The sequence below is a fragment of the Pinus tabuliformis genome, chromosome 2_2 (genome assembly GCF_031772625.1).
Source record: "Pinus tabuliformis cultivar Carrire ecotype Pingquan chromosome 2_2, CPIR1, whole genome shotgun sequence".
NCBI lineage: Eukaryota > Viridiplantae > Streptophyta > Pinopsida > Pinales > Pinaceae > Pinus > Pinus tabuliformis.
Window position 1 is genome coordinate 1,303,564,942 of NC_142300.1, and position 20,645 is coordinate 1,303,585,586.

At 39.5% G+C, this 20,645-nt stretch overlaps 1 pseudogene; it reads left to right on the plus strand.

The window, feature by feature from the left end:
* The first annotated feature begins 1,167 nt into the window (after positions 1–1,167).
* Positions 1,168–20,645, plus strand: part of LOC149198278 (TMV resistance protein N-like) — a 70,243-nt pseudogene continuing 50,765 nt past the window's right edge.

Sequence of the window (20,645 nt, forward strand, 5' to 3'; positions counted from 1 at the left end):
TGCAACACTAGAGTAGCAGGAGAAGAAGCAGACAGGTTATTAAAGGAAATGAAGTTTGGTCTCAGTTTCACTTGGTCTTATGACCTAGTGGGAGTGATTTCTAAACTCAAGGTTGAAAATAAGTTTACTACATATCACCACACAACCAAACCTGAAATAGAGCAGTACAAAAATCAGTTGGAATGGAAACAGAACACCCTTCAAGAAGCTGAAGGGCAGGTAGTTTCTACTTCAAATGTGCAAACTCCACTTGGATGAGAAAATACAGCTAAAAGAGGAAGGGAAGAACAGTCATCCCCTACAACTAAAGCAGCAAGCCAGGGCTTTAAGATTCTGCATATAAAGAAGATACCTAGGATCTTTGTGATTGTTGGAGCAACAAATGAGTCTCAAAAAACAACATTTGATGGACTTGGAGAGACTGTGATCTATACACAATCTAGTGGACAGTCTACCCAGTCCCCAACTCATTCCACTACTTCTCATGAACAAGAGGTAATTTAGACTAGTGGAAGTATTTAGAATGACAAGGAGGAGGACATATTTCATGTTTTCAGTGAGATTAAAAAGAATAATGGAGAATTGAAATTGAACACCTATACCCAATTCTAGAAACATTCCTCCAGCTCTCAAGATAGACTTATTTCAGTCTTTGACTCTGAGAAGGGAAAAATGCAGATGGCTTTCCTGCAAGCTCAAATTCCACAGCCCAGGACTCATGCACATTATCATAAGCAATCCTCATTTCAGTTTAATGTAAAATATGTGTATTCAAATGATCAAATTGAGATGCACAAACAAACTAGACATATGATTTCTTCCACTTTAACTCATACTACCATGAGTTTGTCAAAGTTGCAGGTCACCTTGGCCAATACACAGTCACAACTCAAGTTGGAAAAAGTTTCCTCATTGGAAAAGGACACCAAGAGAAAATCCTTGGAAGATTTGGTGCTAAAGATGGGACATGATCCATCAAACATAAATGCAGCAGAAGAACTTGTTAAGAAGAAAAATGCTGAGCTCTCAGCATTAAGGAAGTAGCTTAAACTGCCAGCTTCTGAGGATCCAATGACCAAGGAGATTGAAGAAATTGAGACTCAGAAATCTGACATGATGAAGCTCATCATGGAACAAAATCTGCAAATAAAAAAGATGGAGGAGAAAATGGAAAAATTGGTCAAAGAGAAAGAAGACGTTGTCAAGAAGGCTCAAATTCCAATGGATGTAGTTCCTCTTTCAGTAGTCTCAATAACCAGAGTTTCTACTTCAGGAACAACATCAACTACAGGTACAACAGAAGGAGCTGACCAACTTGTAGAAGCTGTTCAAAATCTGTCCATTCAGACAGTTGAAATGAAGAAGTTGCAGGATGAACTCAAGGAATTAAGACATACGAAGACAGTTGCAGATAGTTCACATGCAACCGAGTTGCAGAGGAAAAAAAGTCAAATTGAAGTTTTGCATGAGGAAATCAAAGAGTCCTACCTTGGAAACAAACTAGGTTTGGCAAAGGAAATTCTATGGCAAGAAATTATTGAATCAGTCAAGGATATTTGGTCCTATATCAAGATAATCTTTGATCAAAAATACCTGTTGGAGAAAGCTCAGGAAGCTGTTGAAATTATTTCTAAAGAGCTTGAGGACATGCCAGAAATTTCTTTTGAAATAATCAAGTTCCTCAATTCTAAAGACAACTATGAGCTTGAAGAATTGGGTATAAATGACAAGACAACAACTATACTGGAAGTAAATAAGATCATTACCAAGAAAAACCTCATCCTTCAGTTGGAGGAAAAGTGTAGCAGTGTGAGTACTATAGTTCAAATATTTTTCAGTAGGTTAGAACCCTTGACCAACCAAGGTTTGCCCTCTATGTTAGTGATAAATGACAAATTAATGCCCATTGAAGATTATGTTCGAAAGCTTACAGAGGTGGGTACCGATCCAACTTCAGTTTCAAACATAAGAGGTGCAACAACACCAAGGGTTGTGCTGAATGCACTTAGAGATTCCTTTTTCATTCTGAATGAAATTAGACACATATTTCCAGTAAAAACCACCTTTACTAAATATACAGAGATGGATGAAGTTTATAGAAGGGTAACTAAGTTATCTATCCCAGATAAGAAACGTTGGGAAGAATTAATTGATTTACTTGACTAAAGTGTGATTAAATAGTATTTAGTATTTTCAGGAATAGTCATCTCTAGCTCAACAATTCTCATTTTTTCTAGCAACAGTCATCACCAGCTCAATAGTTATGAGTTTTTCAAGCAACAGTTATCAACAACTTAGAACCAAAATAGTGACAGATCAACTATCAGTTTATATTCCTGATTTTTTATTTATCTATTTTTGTAAAATAGTTTAAGATATTTTCTCAGTTCTAAGATTGTATAAATAACTATCTTTCATGAGTTATTAAGGGTTGCACCCTTGAAGAAGCATTTCAAAACATTAAATGTACATGACTTTTTTGAATCATTAATACAAAAGCAAAGGATTTTGAATTCTGATTCATGCAGTTTTGTTTTTACTATAAGCTTTTCCAGTTTTATTTCATAATGTTTTCTTCATATTCTTATGTTTTACAAAGATAACCAGGTAGGAGTAATTGTGTTTCATATATTCTTATAAGCTTATGAAGTGATCATCTATAAAGAGAATGAATTATATAAACTGTTAGTTTTATTAATTCCCTCTAAATCATAAAATCATCAACATCTTTTGTAAGATCTGGAGAATATCTATTGACACATCCCCTGATGATGGACTCACTTGGTAGTCCGAAACGTTGGGTTCACAAAACTCTATAACAGTTCATTCCTCCTCTTCTACATCTTTTGTAAGCTTAAACATATTTCGTTAAACCTTCTGAACATAGTTTAAAGGTTTTCTTACTTATGATTATTAATTTTCAATTTGAAGACTGTGATAGTCATAGCATCTCTCTATTTCTGCTCACCACCATGCAAGCTATATCACAGTGTGAATTTTAATAGCAGCCCTCTGTTTAAATATTAATACTATTCAAAAGGTTAGGCATCACTGTTTTAAATCTATCTCATTCATTGGTCCTCCAAATTAAAACAAAACCCCCAAAACAAACATCTTAGATGCCCTGGCATGATAACTGAGCATTATCATCTCAGAGATACAACAGATTCCTCCAATGCATGAGCGATGGTATCATGTAGTTCGAGTGGAGGAAGCAAAATTTTGGTGTTTGGTTGATCCTTAATGCAAAGCAGAGAGTGATGAGGAGCCTTGAGTGTTTCAACAATGTCTTGAGCATAGGTGAAACCAACCTCAGGACAACGAGGGCCTGACATAACCATCAGCTCGAGCTGAAGTGCCTCGACAGTCTGGGGGTTTCAACTTCATTGATAGATAGATCATTGTAGACCAGTGCCTTGGACAGATTAACAACGGTTGAATCAACATCATGATCAGATGAGGGAGTGAATAGATCACGACAACCAAGATCAGAAAATTTAGGATGTTTGTCGGCATCCTCATGATTTTATGAATTGGGTAGAGGGGTAGATGAGAAGCAAAGATGTTCACCCTCTATGTTTTCAAGAAAGATAAATGACAAATTGGAAGGATTTTACGAGGAAGATGTGTCCTCTCCGCACTGTAATGACAGACTGACATCCGACGTGTCCTGTGAATGATCGGAAGTAGAAGCATCTGGAAATGAGTTTTCACAGGGGAAATCAGTAGTGGCAGAATCACAAGGGATGTTAGGATGAAGTGGATGAAGCGTGGCTGGAAGAGAGTTATCCTTCACCACGGGCGATTCTTTAGATTCCTGTACACACTCATCATGAATGATGGTGCAGGTTGGTTGCATAACACCAACTCCATCGACAGCTTGATCCTCGTTCACAATAGGTGAGGAGTCGGAAATGGGATAACACAAGATAGTACAATCTGGAGGATCAACAAAACACGAGGACGAAGGTTGAGGGGAAAAGTCCATGTGATAGCCAATAGGCTTGCAAGCCAAATCTGTGCAAATTTCAAGAGCATGTGGGGTGGGAGAGTGTGACAGTTCAACAGAGGTGTGTGCATGATCTCCCACACCACTATGCAGTGGTGTAGCTGTTTGATGAGGTGAAGGCGGACAATCACTTGTGACAACGACTATTCCTACCTGTGATTGCACAGCTCCATCACTGAAGTGTGCTGAGAGAGGTTCAATATGTGAAGAAGATACTCAAATCTTCCATCAAGAAATTCCCAATCAATATCATATTCCAGGAATTGGTAAGCCAGGTTACAAAAATGTGTGTAAAACTGTTCCACGGATTCATCGGGTGCTTTTCGTAATTTCAGAATTTCTTTGTTGAGTGCTTTACGGTCGTAGTGATTGAAAGCACGATTTATCTCTACGACCATATGAGCAAGAGAATGAATAGATTTTATGGGCAACATGACACACCAGTGCATCGGATGCCCTCGAAGCGTGTAGATGAATGTGGAACTCATGTATTCTTCAAAGAATCCATGTCTTTCACATGAGCCTACAATGCCGACCGCGTGCCTAACCAAGGCTATGTAGCCTCCACCATCAAATGTTTTATGAGACAAGTTATCCGAGAGGTTTTTCGAGATGATGAAATCATTTCCATAAGACATACATTCCGGAAGAACATCTCGGTAGTGAGTCATGATAGATGTGTAGAGATTCAAAACAGATGTGAGGACTCATCTTGTCATCTAGCCCTCCTTCTAGTGCCAAAATGTTGACGATGATGGACCCACCAAAATGTAAGGGGATCTCCCTGGTAAAAAGTCCTAATTAGACCTTAGACCGTTTGGTGTAGGAGTCCCAGCAGTGGGTCATAAAGCAATGCCTTGACCGCGATGTCGCACAAAGGCAAGTAAGATAACTCTATCAGTAGCAACTTGGTGTGACTGTTGCAGTGAGTCAAGGAAGGTGTATGAGAGTTTCTAACACATGGGGGTGGAGACGTGTGACACCCTTGGTAGCCTATATCAATACTCAACTAGGAAGGGAACACACGAGCAAAGATGCATCACAAGCTAGATAGAAGGTCAGGCGACAATCCAGAGTGATGGTTAAACCAATAACACATCCGCAACAAGATTCATATAATTGCATATAAAGCAATTCATAGACAACTACGTAAGTTAAACTACATACATTGCTACAGCAACTGGAACAGTCCAACTACAATAACAACATATGCATGAAAACGTGTTGCCTTTTATTATATAAATAGGTGTAAGTTCCAATCATACAATGCATCCATGTAAACCTGCTAGCCCCAACAGTGGAACATTACAGCCACATCCACCTTCTCTTCCAAAGAGATGTACTAGCTCCATGCAGTGGAGAAGTCAAGGCGCATTACAATACTTTCCAAGCTCTTTCCAAGATAGTCTTATCAGAAGCTTGGCTGACCAAAAGCACATACAATGAGTTATGAGGTTTTATTTATAGCAAAGGGTGGGGTGACCCTTGACATTCCCCTTTGTGACAGTTCATCTACCCTCACGACTCTTCATCTACTCTATGACTGTTACATCCAACTATTGACACTTGATTTACACTTGACATGACATTACATTACAATGCACATGTATTCATGTGAGACAACATGGCTTGAGAAAGCCATGCAAGACATCACTAACATTTGGTTTGTTATGATGAGACCAACTCTTTGACATGCTTGGGATGGCGAAGTTGGTGAGCTGATGCCAAGCTGGTTGTTCGTGATGGTGTGCATACACTCCATGGTGACATCTTGCTAAAGCGAACTCTTTCCTCCATTGCAACAGGTACATTGGTTTAGCTCCTTCATCCAACTCGTCTACTAACATGTGCATGATCTTCTTGGGTGCAGTTCAACCAACAACACACTGATGCATAATGTCTGTGTTGATCTTCAAGTGTGTGCTAGTAGTCATGCGCATCAACTTGCCGAAGTACATGTTTAGCTCCAATTGGACTTGCTTCTTGTCTTCACCTTGGTGAGTGTGTTGAATGGGTTAGATTGCATACGTACGCACAATGATATGCATGTTGCTAAATCCCTTGCATGCGGTCAAAAACAGTGCTCACCATGTCTGCTCTGTGTCAACTGCTGGGATGGATCGTTAACTTGTACGGGCACAGTGTCATTCATGAGTTCATGTTGCACCCATTGCTATTCGTGTTCTTGCTACAACTCATTCATCTATCTGTGCAACTTCATGTTCTTCCTTGAGTTGTTGCTTCAACACATGCAACTCCTTCTTTGTTCCATTCTCTGTCTTCACGCGATCTTCATGTTGGGCCGTCACCTCATAGCCTGAGTCTCAAAAGTTTCTTTCATTATTAGTGGATCTGCTTGATCTTGCAACTTTGTTCCACCTCTGTGTTGTCAACAACCTTCCTTTTGTATTCATTGTATCCACTGCATTTTCTGCGTTCGCTGCATTTGGTAAGATGCCTTCAGCTATTGTTCATGATGTTGCTTGCTGTGATATCTTGACATTCTTGTCTACAAACAACTTTTTATCTTCGTGAGTAGGTAAGCTCATAAACATTTGATCGACTACCTCTGCAAGTGTGCTCTGAATGGTGTCTTTGACTTTGCTCCCTTGGAAACCATTGTACCTGCACTGCTGAGAGGCAGATGAACACTTGCAATACCTGGATACATGGCAACACTCATGGCAAGCAATCTATTAGTCAAAAGCCGAAATGAACTTGAGAATTGACGTGAAACATACCTATGTGACTCATAATGAAGGTTTCACAATTTCGGCCGGGAGGTCAGGAGACTGACTGCCAAGACTGCACAAGGCATAGTCTGGGCTGTTGGGAGACTGACTGACTACTGGAACTACGCAATGCACAATTCAGTCTAGCTACTAACTGCATTGCATAATTTTCTTGGCCAACAGTCACTGTCCCTCAAGATTACACAAAGCAGGCCTGGGAACAACTGCTGGGCAAAAATGCGCATTTCTGGAGAGGAAGGTAGAGCCTTCCCTCTCAGGATTTCGTAATGTTGTCTAGTGAGGTAGAGTCTGGGCCAAGGTTGGGTGGTTTCACTGACGGGAAACTGAATGCGAATGCATGTTGATACTGAATGTAAGAATAAGTGAATGATCATGCATGCAAATCGTGAATGAAAGATTTAGAAAATTGACCAACATGCATGTGGGTGAGGCGAGTCACCGAATTGACGACTGTTATCGAAAAATAGTTTCATTCATGCGACAGCAGTGAGATGTTGACAAAACTGAAACACTCCTAGGACAAGATAATATACATGTAAGCGAAAACAAGCATTCAAAGAAATCAAGCAAACAATACTCATACAAGAGAAAATACAAAATGCTACAAAAATGCAACATAAGGCATAGGAAGTGGGCTTACCCAAAAATAGTTGAGTTGAATGTGGCGACTACTCCTAGATGTGATGTGGCATGTCAGAGCTACTAGGTTGATGTGAGGAATGAGATCTGCGGTTTTTGGTTGATGAGTTTTGATAACATCGAGGTTGTGACGCAAATGCCACAAATCTAGGGAAAACAACACTTGCTAGGAGGATCTGAAATGATCCTTGCATGTAACCTCGAATTGCTAAACATAGATCCTTGAAACAAGGGATGCTTTTGCATGCTGCCTTGGGAGAAGTAGCCCATGCATGTAAGTCTGTTTTTCGTGGTCCTAGAGGGAACCAATCAACTTAGATGCACATGTAAGAGGTTATTCAACTGCTTGAAGGAAATGGGCATTTCTAGCTGGGAGCTAGGTTGACTGCCTAGGAGATTTGAGCAATTTCTGGGCAAAGCAACTAGCGCTTCCTAGATTTGCACAAATTTTGGGCTGAGTAGCCCTGCTGGGGAAAATTAACCAATTTCCATTGTGAGTGTTGATTGGAAGAATTGCACAATCTTGGAGCCCAGTAGGTTGCGAGATAGGATTGCGCAATTTCTAGAGGGAAGGCTAGTTGACCTCCAAAAATGCGCAATTTTCTTGGGGAAGCTGCTAAGCCTACAGCTGGACCAAGTCCGGGTGAACAACCTATGAGAGGAATGCATCAAGCTGTGATCGACAAGCTGCCTTTGTGCAAGCAAAACATTGAATCTTGTGAAATTGACGAGGTAAGGCAAGCTATTGTGAAGGTTGGAAGGGAGGCTCCAAAATGAATCTAAGGCAAAATTTTGGACGGTGGTTGTAGCTGCTATAACACTTGGCGACACACTGGTAGAACTCCAGCTCTCTGAATGGACCCTATTCGTGAAAATAAAGTCTAACACCTCCAGTAGTATTGTTCGGTTCTCAGCTCCTCTTGGTTTCCACATTAGCTTGATTGTAAGATGTAACATTTTCCAAGCTCTTGATTGATTGATGCACATTCCAAGCCAAGGAAACACAATTGTTTCGATTGGGGTTGAGGGGTATATTGGTGCACAAGCAGTATAGCTGTCAGAGTCTTAGTTTCATCTTTGGTGTTGCTCTGGTACTAGCAGGTCTGGGCAATACCCCGATGCGGTCACATAGGAAGACAAGCATGGATCTGTTGCCAGTGATCCTGGCCAGTACCCCAATGGAGTTACTTGCATCACCTCTCTGCGCAGGAAGCCTTTATCTTCTTTCGCCTTATTCATTTTTCCTTTTTTCAAACTTTTTCACTTTTATTTATTTATTTTGTAACTATGCATAACACTTATTCATTTGAGAGGCGGAAAAGGGATCCCAACTTTTTGAGAGCAGAAGAGGTTGTTCCAGCAGAGAAGTAGTTTATTATACCTCTGATGTGCGTGTTAAGGTTTTCCCCCTCACCTTACTCTACTTGACTGAGCTGACAAGGGTTAACCCAAAAACAACTGACTAGAGTAGGTGACACTAGTTAGCACGCAAGCATTGTGTTTTCACCAAGGTTCACTTCGAACAGTACGTATTTTCCATCGACGTATCATGGACTAAAAGTAACAAGTTCTTCATACAGAGGAAAGATGACAGATAACCAAGTAGTGATAGCGGCACAAAGCCTCTTTTACTTTACCCAACTTTCTTCAAGAGACATACATGGTTTCATGCGAAACTATCCTATGAAACGAAACAAGCGAACTAACAAACAACAAAGCAAAGCATGAGTAGAAGAAAAAGCGATAGAAAAGCAAGCAAGAAAACAAGCAAGTAGACAAATAAACAAACAAAGCAAGTAAGTAAACAAGAAAGCAGACAAATAAACAAACAAAGCAAGTAAGCAAACGAGCATGCAAGCAAAGAACTCAAAAGCAAACACTACTCCTACTCCTAAGCTAATAGTGCATGGGTCATCTCACTTGAAGTGATACTTCCAATGTAGCCACCAATGCATTGGTTGACCCATGTTGGTGAAGGCATGGCTCACGAACAATACATCTATGTGAACCAACAAACAAGAAAGATATAACAGTGAAGACAAACACACTTTGATCTTACAAGTGACCACAGAACAAAGATGAGTGAAAGTGCATGATAGTCATTTTGTGGTGCTACCATGATGTTGTGCTACATCGCGTGCATATGTTAAGTGTATGCATTCTCTTGACTGTGACATGTAAGAAAATGTGAGAGAGGTAGACCACTTGTGTTGTGCATGTGTGCTTGCTGTGTAATATTCCTCCAATTTGTGAGCGATGGGATTGTGTAGTTTGAGGGGAGGAAGTGAAATTTGGGTGTTTGGTTGATCCTCAAAGCAAAGCAGAGAGTGATGAGGAGCCTTGAGTGTTTCGACAATTTCCTAACCGAAAGTGAAACCAACCTCAGGACATCGAGGGCCTGACATAACCATCAACTCGGGATGAAGTGCCTCGACAGTCTGGGGGGTTTCACTTCATTTACAGATATATCATTGTAGACCAGTGCTTTGGATAGATTAACAATGATTGAATCAACATCGTGATCGGTTGAGGGAGTGAATAGATCACGACAAACAAGATTAGAAAATTCAGGATGTTTGTCGGCATCCTCATGATTTGATGAATCAGGCAGAGGGATAGAAGAGAATCAAAGATTTTCACCCTCTGTGTTTTCAAGAAAGATAGATGACATATTGGATGGATTTTTCGAGGAAGATGTGTCCTCTCTGCACTGTAATGACAGACTGACATCTGACGTGTCCTGTGAATGATCAGAAGTAGAAGCATTCAGGAATGAGTTTTCATAGGGGAAATCAGTAGTGGCAGAATCAAAAGGGATGTCAGGATGAAGCGAATGAGGCGTGGCTGGAAGGGATTCATCCTTCACCATGAGCTCTTCTTTAGATTCCCGCACACACTCATCATGAATGATGGCACAGGTTGGCTTTAGAACACCAACTCCGTCGACAGCTTGATCTTTGTTCACAACAGGTGAGGAGACTGGAATGGAAGAACACAAGACAGTACAATCCAGAGGATCAACAAAACGCGAGGATGGAGGTTGAGGGGAAAATTCCACGTGACAACCAACATGATTGCAAGTCAAATCTGTGCAAATCTCAAGAGCAGGTGGGGTGGGAGAATGTGATAGTTCAATAGAGGTGTATGCATGATCTCTCACATCACTCGCGGTGGTGGAGCTGTTTAATGAGGTGAAGGCGGACAGTCACTTGTGACAACAATTGTGCCTGCCTATGATTGTATAGCTCCATCATCGAAGTGTGTTGAGTGGGGTTTAGATATATGAAGAAGATAATCAAATCTTCCATCAAGAAATTCCCAATCAATATCATCTTTTGGGAATCAGTATGCAAGATTACAAAAAGGTGTGTAAAATTGTTCCATGGATTCATCAGGTGCTTTTCGTAATCTCATAATTTCTATGTTGAGTGCTTTACAGTCGCACTGATTGAAAGCATGGTCTATCTCTACGACCAGATGAGCAAGAGAATGAATAGATTTTTTGGGCAGCGTGGCACACCAGTGCATCGGGTGTCCTCGAAGCGTGTAGATGAACAACACACAACTCATGTATTCTTCAAAGAATCCATGTCTTTCACATGAACTTACAACACCGACCACGTGCCTAACCAAGGCTACATAGCCTCCACCGCCAAATGTTTTATGAGACAAGTTATTTGACAGATTCTTCGAGATGATGAAATCATTTCCATAAGACATACATTCTAGAAGAGAAGCTTGGTAGTGAGTCATGATAGATTTGTAGAGATTCAAAACAGATGTGAGGACTCAACTTCTCATCTGGCCCTCCTTCTAGTGCCAAAATGTTGATGGTGCTAGACCCGCCAACATGTAAGGGGATATCCCTAGTAAGAAGTCCCAATTATACCTCAGACCATTTGGTGTAGGAGTCCCAACAGTGGGCTGTAAAGCAAAGCCTTGACCGCGATGTCACACTGGGGCAAGTAATATAATTATGTTAGTCGCAAGGGTGTGACCGCTGCAGTGAGTCAAGGAAGGTGTATGAGAGGTTCTAACACATGGTGGTTGAGACAAGTGTGCCCCTTGGCAACCTGTATCAGTATTCAGCTGGGAAGGGAACACACGAGCGAAGATGCATCACAAGCTGGAAATCAAGTCAGCTGACAATCCAAAGTGATGGTTAAACTAGCAACACATATGAAACAAGATTCATATGATTGTATACAAAGTAGTTCATTCAAAAATACGTAAGTTAAACAACATACATCGCTACAACAACCAGAACAACCCAACTACAATAACAACATATACATGAAAACATGTTGGCTCTTATTATATAAAGAAGTGTAAGTTCCAATCATACAATAGATCCATGTAAACCTGCTAGCCACAAAAGTGGAACGTTATAGCCACACTCCTCCAAAGAGATGTAATAGCTCCGTGCAGTGAAGAAGCTAAGGCGCATTACAATATTTTCCAAGCTTTTTCCAAGATAGTCTTATCAGAAGCTTGGCTGACCAAAAGACCATAAAATGAGTTATGAGGTTCTATTTATAGCAAAGGGTGGGGTGACCCTTGACATTCCCCTTTGTGACAGTTCATCTACCCTCATGACTCTTCATCTACTCTATGACTGTTACATTCAACTATTGACACTTGACTTACACTTGACATGACGCTACATTACAATGCACATGTATTCATGTGAGACAACATGGCTTGAGAAAGCCATGTAAGACATCACTTAAACTCGGTCCACTATGATGAGACCAACTCTTTGACATGCTTGTGATGGAGAAGGTGGTGAGATGATGCCAAGCTTGGTCGTCCGTGATGGTGTGCATGCACCCCATGGTGACATCTTGCTGAAGCGAACTCTTGCCTCCATTACAACCGGTGCATTGGTTCGACTCCTTCATACAATTCATATTCTAACATGCACATGATATTCTTGGGTGTGGCTGAACCCTCAACACACTAATGCATAGTGTCCGTGCTAATCTACAAATGTGTGCTGGTGGTCATGCGCATCAACTTGCTGAAGTACATGTTCAGCTCTAGTTGGACTTGCTTCTTGTCTTCGCCTTGGTGAGTATGTTGAATGGATTGGATTGCATGCGTGCGCACAATGACATTCATGCTGTTGAATCCCTTGCATGTGATCAACAACACTGCTTACCATGTCTGCTCCGTGTGAGCTGCTGGGATGGATCTTTAATATGGGTGTAGTTTCATTCGTGAGTGCATGTTGCACCCACTACTGTTCTTGTGCATGCTGCAAATCATTCTTCTATCTGTGTAACTTCATGTTCTTCCTTGAGTTGTTGCTTCAGCACATGCAACTCCTTCTTTGTTCCATTCTCTATCTTCGTGCGATATTCATGACACGCCATCACCTCATAGCCCGAGTCTCCAAAGTTTCTTTCATTATCAGTGGATCTGCTTGATCTTGCAACTTTGTTCTGCCTCTGTGTTGTCAACAACCTTCCTCTTGCATTCATTGTATCTGCTGCTTTCACTGTGTTCGCTGCATTCGCTACGTTCAGTATGCTGCCTTCAACTGTTGTTCATGATTCTTCTTTTTGTGATATCTTGATGTTCTTGTGTACGAACAACTTGATATCTTCATGAGTAGGTAAGCTCATACACATTTGATCGACTACATCTCCAAGTGTGCTCAGAACGGTGTCTTCGACTCCGCTCTCTTGGAAACCATTGTACCTACACTGCTAAGAGGCAAATGAACACCTGAAATACCTGGAGACATGGCAACACTAATGGCAAGAAATCTGTCAGTTGAAAACGAAATTGAACTTAAGAATTGACTTGCAACATACCTATGTGACTGATCATGAAGGTTGCACAATTTTGGTCGGGACGTCATGAGATCGAATGCCAAGACTGCACAAGGCACAGTCTGGGCTGCTGGGAGACTGATTGACTACTGGAACTGTGCAATGCATAGTTTAGTATGGCTGTTGACTGTTGGCATTGTGCAATGCGTAATCTTAGCTGGAAATGGCTGCAGACTCAGTGATTGCATTGTGCAATTTTCTTGTCCAACAGTCATTGTCCCTCAGGATTGTGCAAAGCAGGCCTAGGGAACAACTGCTAGGTAGAAATGTCCATTTCTAGAGAGGAAGCGAGCCTTCCCTCTTAGGATTGTGCAATGCTGTCTAGTGAGGCAGAGTCTGGGCCAAGGTTGGGCGGAGTCGCCGACGGGCAAATGAATGCTGATACTAAGTGTAAGAATAGGTGAATGATCATGCATGAAAATTGTGAATGACAGATTCAGAAAATGGAACAACATGCATGTGGGTGAGGTGAGTCGTTGAATCGGCGACCATTCCAAAAAAACAGTTTCATGCATGTAATAGTAGTGAGATGTTGACGAAAACTGAAACGGTGCTAGGAAAAGCTTATATACATTGAAATGACAGCAAGCATTCAAAGAAATGAAGCAAACAATACTTATACAAGAGAAAACACAAAAAGCGGCAAAAATAAAACACAAGGCATGGGAAGCGGCCTTACCCCAAAACAACTGAGCTGAATGCACCGACTGCTCCTAGATGTGATGTGGGATGTCAGAGGTGCAAGGTTGATGTGAGGAATGAGCTTTGCAGCTTCCAATTGATGAGTTTTGATAACATCGAGGTTGCGATGCGTATGCAACAAATCTAAGGAAAGCGACACTTGGTGGGAGGTTTCTGAAATGATCCTTGCATGTAACCTTGAACTGCTAAACATAGATCCCTGAAACAAGGGATCTGTTTGCATGCTGCCTTGGGAGAAGCATCCCATGCATGCAAGTCTATTTTGCTCGGTCCTGGAGGGAACCGGTCAACTCAACTGCACATGCAAGAGGCTGTTCAACTGCTTGGAGGAAATGCACATTTCTGGCTAGGAGCTGGGCTAACTGCCTAGGATATTTGCGCAATTTCTGGTTAGAGCAGCTGACTGCTGCCCATATTTTCACAAATTCTAGGCTGAGCAGCCCTGCTGGGAAAAATTGTGCAATTTACACTGTGAGTGTTGACTATCAGAATTGCGTAATCTTGGAGCCCAACAGGCTACTAGACAGGATTGCACAATCTCTAGAGGGAAGGCTGGTTGCCCTCCAGAAATGCGCAATTTTCTTGGGGAAGATACTCAGCCTGCAGCTAGACCAAGTCCAGGTGAACTACATCTTTATGTGAGAAGAATGCATCAACTTGTGATCGAGAGGCTGTCTTTGTGCAAGCAAAACACTGAAGCTTGTAAACTTGATAAAGCAAGGCAAGATGATACGATGATTGGAAGGGAGGCTCCAAAACGAAGCTAAGGCAAAATTTTGGGGGGTGGTTATAGCCGCTACGACAGAAACTTATGAGATTTGGCTATTGGAACCTCACTATCATCATCATGCCATAAATCTTCCCTAGCATAAGGTTGCCATCATATGTATGAAGGTTCCTCTTGCACATGAATGCAAAGGAACAACCATGTGAATTTCGAAAGGAACAGTAGTTATTTTCCATGAGGATGACATGGTTGAGAGTACACTACATGAAATGGAATTTGGTGTTTTTGTGGAAGTCTAGATAGACAGAAATTTCCAAATATGTAGGATTTGGGATAAGTCTAAACATTGTCATGGAAGATAAAAAAAATTATAATATTGATTTTAAACCTCTTCCTCCACATTTGTTGTTATAGTTGGACAATGTAGCAAGTGATAATAATAATCGCTATATTTTCATGTTTCTATCACTTTTATCTGCGTTTGGTGTCTTCATCACTATTAAGGTTGGGTTCTTGCCCATGAGAACACCCATGAAGACATAGATGGAACTTATGGAATAATTTATTCCAACCTGAAAAGTAAATATGTATATTCTTTACTCGAAATGATGGCTGAAGACATAAATGGAACACATGGAGAAATTTCTTCCAACCTGAAAATTAAATATGTATGTTCTTTACCAGGAATGGTGGATATATATTGCACAATTGAAGAAAGGCAACTATTTCCACCTACACTTATTGAAAAGGTGTATGACTTCAAAATTTTCCTTAATGGATACATCAAGGAGGGGGGAAATGCACTATTTAAACATCTTAATGTCCAATACTTCAAATTTTTTGTACTCAATGATGTTCCAATACTAAGATATGTAGAATCCATCAAAGTTATTTATTGGTTAGAACCAATTCGCTTGTGGAATATAGATGATGAAGGTTGGCCTAAACTTCCCACAGGGAGGACGTCTTTCTTCCATCCCAAAGAGGATGATGTTTACATAAAAGAACTAAAGGAAGGAATAGGATGATATATAAAATTATGGAAAAACACTATTGATAATTAGGATTCACCAATTGTTATAGAATGGAAAAATATAGTATTGTAAAAGAGTTCTTGATACATTAGATGAAATTTATAATTATCATATAATAATGGATTGAAGTGATTCATCTTCTAAGGATTTATGGCCCAAGACAAGGAAAATTATGTATGATGACCATAATCCATTCCATGTACTCTCAAGTGTTATGGATGGATATTTTGATAATGTGACAGATCAACTCGTAAATGTTGGATGCAAGTGCAACAATCTAAAGGAAACATTCAATCTTATCACTGATGTTGAGAAAGGAATGATGTTGCTAGTTAGATTAAGAAATGAGGATAAAGGAGAGATGATTTGGATTGAAAAATCCACCTCATATAGCTTCAAGGATAATGAAGTGACACTCTTCATGTAAAGGTTGATTGGTGGAAACTTATTTCATGGAAATACAATGAGAAAATTTTAGAACATTGTTGGGTACCAAATCCTGATGACACAAATTCAATTGGCTCTATTCTAATTAATACCATAGTTTGAGCATGGATGTCAACAAAAGAACATTGCAAGAAGAGAAGGATAACTAAATGTGGTGTAGAAGTTGTTCTTGTTCTACTTGTGAGAATATATTGAGGTTAAGTGGAGATGATTCATGAATGTAATTTTTTCTTTTGAAGTACCGATTAATATACTTCAGAAACAATTTTCAATGTTTTTTATACATCAAATATTCTATTCATACTATTTTTTGAAGAGTTTTATATTATTTAAAGTACATATATGCACATTTTGGTTCAACTTCAATGTAATCATGTGAGATACTTTATGTGAATTAAATGACACCTTCATTCAACTTTTAAGTTCAATTTTTTTTTAAATCAACATTAATTCTCATTATATCAAATGTGCATAGTCAGATTCAATAATGCACTTAAAAACTATATCTTTTAGACTTGTTATTGTTAGGATATTCCGACACATAGGAAACAGTTAAGTATAACTTGGTCTAGTGTAGAGTTAGGTAAAGTGTGTTTCTTTACTATTTACTTTTGTAACTTACAATCCAATGGTCACGATATGTAGTGATCCAATGGTTCATTCTCTCCTCGGTATTACCAACACTTGATCTATGGCTTAACACCCGATTGGTCCATGATCTCTATTTAAAGAGCATGGAGGGTCATTTGTAGGGTAACCGTTCATGAGAGAAGCTTATGTAAATTTTCATTCTTTTATTAATAAATTTCCTGAAGTGCCCGCGTTGGCTCAGGCCATGGACTGTTTCCCTCTTTGAGGGTTTTAACCAAGTCAAAAATACTGGTGTATAGATTTGTGATTTTTTTGTGAGAAATGTCTTTTGGTGTTCGATCTGAGGAACTTACCTTATAAATTCGTACATGGTATCAGAGCCAAGTTGAGGGCCGCACTCGTTGGTGATCCAAATCTGAAGCCGGTAGAACTGCATCCGACTGCCGTTTCCTAGATCTACTGTTTCTGACTGCTTTCAGGCCTAGAGGACTGGTCTATTGTGTTAGGAGCATCTGTTCCAGTGAGGAAGCCCTTTCGTTTCATGCGAAAAGGTTTCCAGTAGCCCTAGCTACGTCATTTTTAAGATCTGGAGGTATACAATGTCTATTTGCAGTTTTTAGTTATTTTCTCTCTGTTTATTTCAGTTTATTTAGCTCTTTGTTTTTCTATTACCGGATCTATACCTTTCATTTCTGTGTATGCTATTTTCCTTGCAACTCTGTGAAATCTGGGCAAATCAGAAACAGAAAGGAAGGATTTTTTTCATGCGTATGCTCTTTTCCGCCGTGCCTTAGTGTGATCTCAAAAAATCAGAAACTTTGAGGGAAATATTTACCTTCCGGCTAAAGTTAACTTCAAGTCATAAGGTTTGTTTGTTTGTTTTTTTTTTTTTTTTTTTTTTGTGTGTCTGTGTTGGGTTTTGTTTTTTTTGTTTAGTAGGCGAAAAGAGCTTTCTCAAGTAAGCATGCACCCCAAAGCTTCAGTGACTACAAAAAAAAAATCCTTCCTCTTTTCCAAAAATTACTAACATTTTAATCTAGCTCACTTGGTCCAAAGCTACTTTATGAGAATAGAGTTCTTGAGTTCAAGTCTTTCTTTTTGTTGAGCTAATTAGATTAAGTTTGGAAAGGGGGTGAATTTTTTTTTAAATATAACATTATCGTTCATTTTCGCACATTCCCGCACTTCGTCGGCATCTTCAACAACTTTTCTTCAAAAAGCCATAACTTCTTCATCCAGAAGCCGTTTTCAGAGCCGTTTTTTTTTAATCAGGCTATTTTTTCAAGATATTTCCATTGGAACACTTATTTTCAACATCTACAACTTTAGTTTATGTTAAAATGGAAAGTCCATGCCAAGTTATTCTTGACAGCACCAACTACTTCCAATGGTGGTCCTACATTGTGTATTTACTTAGAAGTAAAGGTCTTTACAGAATAGCCTCAGGCCAAGAAACCAAACTGAAAGATGAAGATAAGGCAGCCAAATGGGAAAATAGGAAAGATCAAGCACGTGGGTTGAAAGGGATGTCTATTTCTCTAGACCTTAGATTCCATATCGCAGAACTTGATACTCCTAATGAAGCAATGAAACAGATCACTAAAGTTTTTGGAATTAAAAGTGAAGTTAGAGTCCATCAACTCGAAAATGAGTTGCTCACATTGGACCCCAATAATTTTTCTTCCATTGAAGATTTTCTGTCCAAGTTCAAGACCCTTAGACTTCTCTTGGAATGTGTTAAGGTTAAGAAAGAAGATGGCAACCCTATCTATTCCATTCTTACTAAATTGGGACCAGCCTACTCTGTGTTTGTTTCCACCTTCCATTCTACAAGATAAGCCTTCATTTCTTAAGGACAAAACTACAAGTCCCCTTCCTTTGATGCCTTTTGTGATTATTTAATAAGAGAACAAGAAAAACTCTTACACCTTGGTCTTCTTAATCTTGGAAGCTCTTCTAAGAAAGCCTTAGCCGCCCAACAACAAACAAATGCAAAGAATCCTAAGAAGTTGTATCCTAAAAAGAATGGTCCTAAACCAAACAAGGGTCCTAAGCAATTTCAGCCTCAAAATGAAAAATCATTTCAACAAAATGATAACGCAAATAAAAACAAAGGGAAGAAGACTGATGGACATTGCCACTTTTGTAATCGAGATGGCCACTTAGAATCCAAATTATTTAAGAAGATGGAAGCCTTGGAAGCAGCAATGAAGAAGCATAACATTCATTTTGACCACTCTTCAACTTCAACTTCATCTTCAGGAATAACACTTTCTGCATGTGGTTTTCAAACATCTTGGTCTAAATATGCACTAAATGTATCTTCTTCTTCTAATTCTCATGAGAGGCTCATTGATTCTGGAGCTTCTTATCACGTGGCCAAAAATGAATCCATGTTTTCTTCTTTAAATGATTGTAACACCAAAAATATATATGTTGGTGATGATAGATCTCTCAGTGTTGTAGGGACTGGAACTATTCATATAAATAATGGTCAATTTAATGATGTATTATTTGTTCCAACCTTATCCTGCAACCTTCTATCTATATATCAATTAACTCATTCAGGTGAAGGTAAAATCGTTGACTTTTCACCTCACGATGTTGTAATTAAGGACCTAAGAGATCCTAGACAGATTTTAACTACTGGCATTGCTGATGATTCTACAAGGTTGTATAAGTTTAACAAATTTGGGTCATCAAATCTTCCCTCGGTATTTGTTGCTCATAATGATGAAGTGAGAAAACTTTGGCATGAGCGATTTGGTCACTTAAACTATCACTCCCTTCAGAATCTATGTAAAGAAAATATGGTGACAGGTCTTCCAATGGTATCTTGCAGAGATGGTGTTTGTTCTTGATGTGCACTCGAAAAACATCATTGAGATAGTTTTGAAAAACTTGCCTCTTGGCACGCCTTAGCCCCTTTACAACTTGTGCATAGTGATTTATGTGGTCCACTTCCAGTTGTTTCAGTCTCTGACTACAAGTATTTCTTAACTTTCATTGATGATTTCTCCAGACGCACTTGGGTATACTTCTTAAAACTCAAGAGAGAAGTATTTAACATGTTTTTGGCCTTTAAGGCCTTTGTTGAAAAATAATATGGACATCAAATTCTTAAGCTAAGATTTGATAATGACGGAGAATATGTTAACAACAAATTCATCAACTTTTGCACTGAGAATGGAATTCAAATGCAATATATTGTTCCATATACTCCACAACAAAATGGTGTAGCTGAAAGGAAGAATCACACCTTAAAGGAAATGGCTAATTGTATTCTTCAATCTAAAGGACTTAGTCTTAATTTTTGGCAGAAGCAATTAAGTGTGCAAATTACATAATAAATCGCAGTCCTACTAAGGTTTTAAAGAATATCACTCCAGAAGAAGCATGGAGCTCAATTAAACCAGATGTAAGTCACTTTTGTGTGTTTGGAAGTGACGCATGGGCCCATATTCTAGATGACAAACATAAAGCTTTAGAACCTAAGAGTGAAAAATGTATTTTTGTTGGATATTCTGAAGATGTCAAAGGATATAGACTTATTCCACTTAAGTCCAAAAATGTTATCAGTAGAAAAGATGTAAAGTTTGCTAAAAATATATCGGCCTATGAGCCTAGTTTGGTGGATGTGCCACCTCTTTCTATCTCTTCTAATTTTGAAAATATTTCTTCTTCAGATGATGAAAGCAAGGATGACAATCCTCCCCCACCTTCTTAGGATCCTCCTTCAACTCCTCAGCTTCCAAAATGGGTCCGTGCTACTCGGGATGCAGCAAGCGCTCTTTCTGGTGATCCTACAGATCAACGACGTACACGTTCTCAGTTTGATAGAGCCTCTTATTTACTAGCTCAAGCTTCAGCGAATTATGATCCTAACACCTTTGCAGAAGCTTCAGG